Raw genomic sequence first — 9,760 nt, 5'->3', positions numbered from 1 at the left:
ATTACCTAGATGTGTAGGAGGACCAGTCTGAAACTCAAAGGAGGTGAATCCTTTAGAACTGGACTCCTTTCTATGACTGCATCCCATGGAATTCTTCAAAGAATATTCTTGAACACGTCAAAATCTGCTCCTCTGAAGTCCAGGGTTGTCATCCTGTTCCTTGCCTTACTCTTCTTTCTCAAGAACCTGAATTTCACCATCTTATGCTGACAGCTCTGAGGCTTCCTGGATACCCAGCCTCTCCGCTGCTGCTAAAGTGCTGACTCCCTTCTGGAGATGCAGATGTGCAGATAGGGCTGGAGCCATCCTCCTGGTGCCAGAAGTCACCAGCTTCCAGCCTTCACCATTACAGCATTCTCCATTTCCCAGTGCCACAAACGGGGACTCTGCCTGCCTTTCCATCAATGCAACCTGGGGTTCAGGCTCTGGTACCTCCAGGGTTTTGGAGAAGCTCCAGTTAGTCTCTTGTTTGCTGTCTCTGAAGCTGCACAGCCTGTGGAGCCCCTCCTGCAACTGTCTCAGTTGGCATCATGGGCCACCCCCAGCATTCATGTGCTACAGGCAAGGAGCACATTTAAGCTGTGCCCCTGGCGAGTGGTCGCTGGTGTCTCCACAGTCCCTGGCCACAGAACTGCATCTGCCTGTAGGAGCTCACTCTCACCTGAGGTCTCTGATGTACCAGGGGTAGATGGTCCTGGGAACCATGCCCTGATGCATGTCATGACCACTGCAAAGGATGCAGATGCTGTTCTGAGTGGAGATGCTCGTCCCCTCTGTGTGTTGTCCTCCAAATACTGCTGTGTCTGGGAGCAGACTAGCCAGATCAGAAAACGGTCACTTATTTTTAATTTTGCACTGGACTTGTAAGCAGAGCATCAACTTTTGGCAGTTCTTCCCAGCAGATGTATGAGCTGCACTCTGTCGTCCAAAACAGCTGGAAATGTGATTAAGTCAAGATGCTTGTCCCTGTGTAGACCCTCACAGACTAACAGAGAAGAATCAAGTCCATTCCATTCTCTTTCTAGAGCATCACAGTCTCCTTAAGGTTCACAAATGTTCTTCTCCTTACTTGGAAGAGCACAAGGACTCAAGACTCTGTAAAATTCTCTCAGTTCTCCTTAACCAGGTTCTCAGGTGTTTCAGTTTACACATACAAAATATATGATTGCCCTAGAACTTTCTTGTCCTGTGCTTCAATTTCCTACTTGTGAAATAAGCATAATACACCTTTAGGCCACCTGGTATTTGAAATTATGAAATTGTGAAAACAAATCATGTCATTTAACAATTACAGCTCTGTTCAGTCTGAGCTATTCCACATAAATGAGTCAATTTCTAATTTTAAAATGTTTTACAGGAGCATTTTTCTTTGTTTTCTAAATCAGAAATTAAAAATACAAGACTATTATACGTGATTTCATGTAATGCAAATTCCAATTTCCACACAAGTCTCACGGTCAATACTATAAGAAACCTGTGAGGGAATTAATGATAATGAGAAAAATCTCCTTAGGGGGTTAATTTTAAGAGTGTGCTGTAAACAAGGAATGAGACCACATGCTGAACAATGCAGAATAAAAATTTAATAAGTTGCTACCCTTTAAGTAAGATGCCATCCATCTTTTTCAGGAAATGAGGATGAAATCTGCAGAAAGAAGTAGATTTTGTTCAGATGATTAGAGACTCTATCATAGCACACGCCACATGCATATACACATGGAAAATAAAGTTGAGGAGGAAACTTTAATTAGGTTTCCCAAAGTTAATTAAGGAAAATCTTGAGGGGGTCCTACAAGCAGCCTTCTAGGACCTATGACAATGTCATCAAGGAGACAGAGGCAGGTAGAAGAGAGAACAAACCTAAACTGCAAGAAGAAAAGTTCAGATTATATAGGAAGAGAAACTTTTACACTGTGAGGACAGACCTGCAGCAGAGCAGGTTTTCTGGGCACTCCACATTTTCAGGATCCATCTGGAGAAAACCATGAGCTACCAGGTCTGACCCCTAGCTGACTCTGCTTTGAACAGAAGGTTGGACTAGTGACCTCCTAGGGTCTCTTCTCACCTGGATTATCCTACAATTCTGTGAAGTTGCTTTTTCCTTCCACTAGACTGTTTGACTCTGTAACCTTATTATTTATGCATTGTATTTATACATTATAGAATAATAGAATCACTTTGGTTGGAAAATACCATTAAGATCATCAAGAGCAACTGTTAACCTAACACTGCCAAGTCCGCCTCTAAACCATGTCCTAAGTACCTCACATAAGAACCACACTCTGTTTGCCTGCTCTCCTCAAGCCATAGAGTGGCTAGTTTCTAAGTTGAATGAATATGGGAGTGACTGTATTTTCATCTGCACAAGTGCCAATGCCAGCCAGAGCACTACCTGTGCAAGCACTGCAGGAGCAGATGGCGTATGGTGATGTGCCTGAGCGCTGGACAGTGACCTTGTGTCCCTCACTGCTTATCTTGGGGGCTGGCAGAGCCTGGCCCAGCCTGGTTTGTAACTGGACTCCTGCTGAGCATGCCTGCAAGGTCTGGAGGTCGGAACAAGTGTTCTTGTGTTGGGTGGTGCTTTGGGGCTACTGTCAGCAGCTCTTGGTGCCCATCCTGGAGCCATCCCCTGTGTTTTCCCGGTGCTGCCTGGTTCAGGCAGTCAGGCACTGCAGGACACGCTCACAGCAGCAGAGGTGAGCAGCACAGGGAAACACCCCCTGGGGTGGCTGTGGAGGAGGTGATGGGACTTGGGGAGCCAGGAGGGTGTCCTTCTCGAGGGGCCTGGGCATTTCTCCCTCCTGTCTGTGGGACAGCGAATGACCACGGCCTCTCTCTTTTGCAGCTTGTGACACCAGCAAGGGGGAGCAGCTCCTTTTTCTTGGCTCTCCCCAGCCTGCTGTAAGAATCAAGGAATCAGAGTGGAGCTGCCCCATCTGCCGTGACCCTCAAGATGACCTTGCTTATGTGACCCGCTTTCTCCACCATTTCTGCCTGGGCTGCATTTTGTGGTGGGCAAAGAGGAGACCATCGTGCCCCCTTTGCAGGCAGACTGTCAACACCATCATTTACTCCGTGTGGTCAGAGGACGACTTTTTGGAGATGGATCTTCCACACCCCTCAGATCCATCAGTTGCCAGCCACCAGAAGCTAAGGCAGGTGGTAGCAGATCCTTCTGCTGCTGGCCAGAGCAGGGACCACTCACCTGGGGGACCCCAGCACCTCCCAGAGAGGAGAGCTAGTGGCTCCCAGGCCTCCTCAACCCACAAAAGGTGACACCACTGGCAGCAGTAAGGTGACCTAGATGCCGATGAAACCAGTGCCAGGCCAGCAGCTGGGACAGCCCCGCCAGGGGACTCGGAGACGTGTTTTAGTTACCTAGCTACGAAAGAAGAAACTGAAACTATGGAAACTGCAGGAAAAGTTATAGTCTCTCATTCCAGGCAGTGCAGCTGGCATTGTTGTCACTGCCACCTGTGGTGCTTTCTCCTCCTTCTCCTGGTGCTGTGCACACCTTCCCCATCATGAGTCTCTGGAAACTTCCACATTGTCTATTGTAGTTTGCCCTGAAGCCTCAATTTATCAGTCAGAAAATGTATCTTTTGCAGGTTCTTCAGAAGATTGTACTATTTTAACTATCGCCATGTCAAATCTTACTTGCAATGTGTCTCTCAGTTTATCATAAAATTGATGAATTCCATGCAAACAGCATGTTCCATTGTACTACCATTTAAATATAACTTAAGCTGTATTTTATTATCTTCTTCGATCTGCTAATAATTATCAAGGGAAATTAGCTATGGCATTTAAACATATTTTCAGATAAAGCCTAAGACTTTTCTGCTTTTTGAATATTTGCCTTGAGTTGTTTGTATAGACATCCTGTGAGTGTACAGACTTTGATTCTTTCTACAGAGAGATTAACATATGGCTAATCCTCCTGAAACAGGTCTTTAGCTTCCTTCAAATACAGAGAATAATAGTAGGATATTTGAAATTGAGCTTTATTTTCAACAAAACATCGGTAAGTCTGGAAATAAACAGTCCTGAGCCTTGGTTGTCTATATGTGGACAGACCAAAGAAAGGTGACTGCTCTCTGCCTTGGCTGGAGGGTTCTTTCCCTCAAGCACTGCACTGATCATAGTAATTCCTGCAACTATGGCTTGCTGGGGAATGGCTCTTTCCATGGAGATTTCAAAAGATGCCATATAGCACTACCAAAATTGATTATTTCATTTCCAGCCTCTGCCTTTAAATCTAAATGTGCAACTAACTGTGCTAACCGGAGGAAATCAGGACCAGACCAATTATTGCTTCAGCTTTTTGTTTTTGTAAATGTATGTTAATTTAAGATGGTCTGGTGATCTTAAAATGTGAGACATCACAACCTTCACCTGACCCCACGGCAGGGTAGCATATTCTAGCTTCACTAACAGCAAAAGAGCTTAAAGGATCAGGAAAAATAAATTACTCCAGAGGATACATTTGCTTATGGGAGAAAAAAACTCCATCATCTCCCCTTTCCTTTTTTTATTGTGAGAGAAACTTTGGGAGGGGAGGAGGAAAGGAGAGGTCAAGACCAGGTGGTTTCCAAGTGAATATGAGCTTGGAGAGATTTGTGAAGATCATCTGGGGAGACTTCACTTCCCCAATGTAAAAGGGGAATATAAATATATATTTATAAGGGAATGTAAGAATATCAACAGGGATTAGAGAGAAATCTCAATTTAGAGTTGTCCTACCAGGCAGGAGAGTAGAGTGCTCTGGGAGGATATAGGGCATGTATGAGAGGAAAGAATTCAGCCAGTCACAGCTCAGGTGAGAAATCTGACCCCTGAGCCTATGGAGAAAAGGCATGAAATTGCCACATCATATTTTATGAAGCTAAAGCTTTATTTCTTTGGCTTTTCTTTCAAATACCTTAATGGTTTTGTTTGTGCCAATGGGAACATTCTGTGTCAGAACATCTCTTTTTTCGGTCTTGCCATAGTAAGAATTTGGTTGGTGCCAATGGCATTTTTATTGCTCATTTCTCATTTTACAGCAGAACTAACGAAAATAAATCAGTAATTCTTACAGAGCTCTGCTGCAGCTTAGCAAGGGTTATTCAGTTTAGAGCTGGAGCTAGAGAGCTCCTTTCCAACCCTGAAATAAATAGGCACAGCTCCTGTTGGCTTTGAAGTTTATCCTGGTGACTATCCAGGGCTGTGTTTGAGCCATGGAATAGAAAATAAATGTAACTAAAGAGGAGTTAATAAAAGTTTTAGACACCCATTAAATAATGGACCTTTAATGCTCCAGACACAATAATCCCAGTGCTTCTAAAATTAACAAGGGTTCTTTTTGTCCTTGCCTGACTTGCAGTGTAGTCCTATCTCATATTACGGATAAACCCTGGAAATAAAGGGACTGTTCCTTCTACATGTGTCCTTCACAGCTTAGTTCTAAGGAGACATGCTGTACCTTGGGCTGTGTCAGGATCTACTGTGCTTCTCATCTATTCATTCCTTTCAGTGCTTAATGTGCAAGATCCTGTCCTATTGCCATGGGGATAGCCATTCAGTCAGAAAACTGTTTATTTCATTTCAGACACTTACATAGTAACAAAAGGCCCAAGTTCATTCCAGATTTTACTCCTGTTGAGGATAAAAACAAATAATTCATTTTAAATTATGCTTTGATTCTCAGGTTGCCCGTTTGATCATGTTTGCTTTCACCAGCATCTAGATTTGAAAAAATTATCTTTCTTTTTCAGTACCGTAAATCTGAAAAATAAATATATATTCTTCCTTTTCCACTTTGATTCTTTTCATATATGTACTAGATTTAAAAAGCCTTTTCAGACCTCTATTGCTACCAGACGTGATCCTTCACCAGACCAATCAGACTTACTGTGAAATAAGGTTTCCTGTCACATTAAGGTTCAGCTGTCATCTCAACCCTCAATGCTGTAAACAGGCAGTTGCTGGCAGTGGCTCAGAAACAGAACTATAATCTATGTACCTCAATTTTCCACATGTCTGGCCAAGAAAGGTATCTCTCCATGACATCATTCCATCTCATCCATCTCCCTGTCTCCTCAGCCTTACAACACTTTTATCCTCCTTTTGATTTCTTCTGCATCCACATCCCTTGCATCCCCTTGGATAATTTCTCTGTGCCGTTTTGGTTACTGTATGTAGCCCAGCAGTGACTCATGGAAATGTCTGTAGACTCCTCGCCTGTTTATTCTACCAGCCATATCCTGTTATTTGTCTGTCTCTCAACTATTCTTGTAATGAGACACTTTCTGGTTGACTTTCCAAATGTTGCTTTTCTTGCTTAGAATTTTCATTCTTGAACATGCAGGCTCAGTGTTGCTTTGGTGCTCTTTCTGTTTCTAATTTTCCATGCTCTGCTGACAAAAAAACCCGCCAACCTACCTCTTTGGCAGTTTAGCAGAATGCATCCATCTACCTTCTTACTTCTGCAGTGGAAACTGAATTGGTTTCTTGTTACATCTACTATGAGTTGTTTGCCCTCTTCTTTTGCTTCAGGGAGCCCATCCCCGGCAGAGGCCAGGGGGCTGCCTCTTTAACCCAAGCTAGTCCCATGCTCACAGTACGATGACTTCAGTGCATCCCACATGTGGGTTTTCTTTATTTGTACATCTTGTCTAGCAAAGAAATTAAAATATTACCCACTGTGTGTGTTTACAACTGAGTGATTTTGTTCCTCCCTCTGCAAAGGAATGGCAGAAGTAAAGGAGAAAAGACTGAAAGGACAGAAAAAAAGACAAGACAAAGGATCTTTTCTGTGTATTTTCTTTCCTCTCCCATAACATTTCCTATTTCCTTTTCATGAGTCTCCTTAACTAGAATACCAGTTGTGTAGGTCTGAGGGGAAAAAAGCACATATTCTGGACTCTGCTCTCTTTGAGTATACTGAAACTGCCATTACATGTGGCATCAGTAGGGTAAAAGGCCTTAACGCTATGTGTCAGTAACGTATTTGTTAACATTTTTGCTGCTAATATTTTAAAATTATAAATCATATTAGGATCAAATATATATTTTTTCTTGCTCTATTAGCTCTAGCAGATATTTTCTTCTTGTGTTGTCACTTGCGCTTTTCAAAGTACTGCAGACTTATCTTCCTTGTGATGCAGTTTTCTTCACTCTTCTACTGCACAAAGATTTCTGAATTTAAAATAACCAATGAAGTTTTTATAATAGCCCCTTCTTATAGCAACTCTGCCGGTTAGTCTTGGAGCAGGGCTCCAAAGAAACAAAGTCTCTGATTCTTCCTTCACTCAGAATCTAGTTGCAAAACCTGATAAGGACTTCAGCATCAGCATTTAGAGCCCAGCCAGTACTCACAGTTGCTGGAGCCTTCCCTTCCAGCCATCCTGCAGAGACAACTCTACCAAAATACAGGATCTCTGTAAAAAATAAATCCTGCTCTCACTTGCAGCTTTAGGCTCTGACAACAAAGGTACCCAAAAGAAAAGCATTTATTTATGGGTGGGACATGTATCATTAGGGACAAAGCAGGAATCTTCAAAGAAATCTTTGCGTTTCAGTATTAACTATCCAGTTAGCACTGAGTCTCATTGACAAATAAAGAGTTTAAGTTCTTGTTATCTAATTTTGAACTGTCAATCAAAATCACTCAAATGCTCAAAACCTCCTATCCTACAAGCCCATTGTTTGCTAAATGCTCCGATCTAAATTCAAAGAAAGCTGTTAGTCTCATTAAATAATATCCCAGGCTGACAGTTTTAATGATTTTTCCCATGGGGATTATAATAGCTCCAAGTGACTTTTGACTTTTTGTGTAGGACTCAGTCTTATTTCTGCCTAAGCTGCTATTTAGGTAAAGTGTTGTACCTGAATGAACAGTCTGTGAAATTTGGAAGGTGATATGGGTGAATCTGAGTCCACAAAAGCTGAGCAATACTTAGAACACGGGCCACTTACTACTAACATATCTGTATGTTCAATGTATTACACTACATGCCTGCACTATAGACAGGCAGCACTGCTCTTCCTCTTCTTAAAAGTCATGATCAGCTGTTATTTCTGCTTCTAACTCCTCCATAACAGGTGGATGTAATGGCCTTTTTCTGAACTCTCCTTCATAGTCCTTCGAGGAAAAAGCAAAATGCAAGTATCTGTTGATACAAACTACACTTGCAGGAAGGAGACAGGGAACCAGAGTCTTTGCCAGATCCTTCCACAGAACATTACTTGACAATTTGCTGTTTAAAGGATTAGGCAGTTGTCACTTCTCCACTTAAAAGAATCTCCTGTCCTCACCTAAGATGTTATTTTCCTTGCATTGGTCTTTGAAGAAATTATACGCAAGTCTTTGTCTAAATTTGCCATTCATGAATACTTGTTCTGGCTGGATTCAGTACTTGAAATATCAAAAGAAATCACTGCCAAGTTTCTTATATTTTCTTCATCAAAAGTTCAAACCAAATAATAAATGTCATGTGGGAAATACCTCTCAAATGCCTGTCATTCATTCAGAAAAAGAATGAGGGACGTGTGATTTTTATTCTGCTCTTGTTCACTTCACTGGTTGTAGGGTTAGGCCTGAAAACAGACTTTCTTTTATTTTCTTTTTTTTTTTTCTTTTCTCCTTTTCTTTCTCTTTTTGTTGTAATTGCCTATGACAGTCTGTTGACAGAGAAAAAGCACAGAAATTACTCCTGTTCAACTTGTCATCTTTAGTGCCCTGAACTGGTGCTGCAGAATGACACCACTTGCTACAACTGTAAGGCTCTGTAGATTCCAGGATGATAGATATTCTTTTCTTATTCTTTTCTTTTTTTTTTTTTTTTTTTTTCCAAAAAAAAAAAAAAAAATGAAACAGTAAACTTTTCAGAGACACCTTCTGTCCAGTTAATCCTTTATGCTTTCTCTAGGAAAACATTACTTGCTCATTTTAAAGACCAGCAAGACACTTTGGCTGCCTAAGGATTTTAACTCCTTTCCCTAGCCTGCATTTGGCACAGGAAAGTTTTGGACTGTTCTGCCACTGATTTTGCACTTCAGACACCAAAGTATACATTGATCTCTGCCTGTTTGATACCAGAATGTGCACAGGGAATGGGGGAAACAGCCTGCAAACAAACAAACAAACAAAAATCCTTAAGAAAAAGTGGACTTCCTTGTAAACTAAACCATTCTTAGTTAAGTCCGAACACTAAGCACACGGCAAAAAAGAAGAAGGAATAAAGAGTATGCTTTCTGAGTTCCAAAATGAAAACTGTTCACCTAAAAAGGGGAAATACGAGCACCAGGATGCATACTGCCTTTTTCTTTAGTACCTTTGTACTTTAGTAACTTTGTACCTCCAGCTCTCAAAGCTGAGCAGTCTGAAGGAGGGACAACCCCTCCCAGCTCCAGGGCAGCGTGGCTGGTTCCCATGCAGCAGCCTTTGCCTCAGCCTCCAGCCCCCACAGCCATTTGCCCTCTGCAAAGTGAGTGCTGATTTATAAGTACCAGGTACAATTAGGGAATTTGTATTCAGGCACAGTCCCAAATTCCAGGCTAATAACATAGGTCAAGAATGAAGGTAAAGTACAGGTCAAATTTAAAGCCTGAAGGCATTGATCTAAATTATTGCAGGCTCATGAGAGGCACTACTGAAAACTACCATTCCAGTAATACAAAATATTGCCACCTACTACTTGTGTAAAAATACCTATTTTTTATATGCTAACACAAAGGATTATGTATGCTTTCACTGCAAGTGTCTCATAGATTTTCC

The sequence above is a fragment of the Columba livia genome, chromosome 3 (assembly GCF_036013475.1).
Source record: "Columba livia isolate bColLiv1 breed racing homer chromosome 3, bColLiv1.pat.W.v2, whole genome shotgun sequence".
Taxonomy (NCBI): Eukaryota; Metazoa; Chordata; class Aves; order Columbiformes; family Columbidae; genus Columba; species Columba livia.
The sequence above is the reverse complement of the archived record's forward strand: the minus strand, read 5'-3'. Positions refer to the sequence as shown.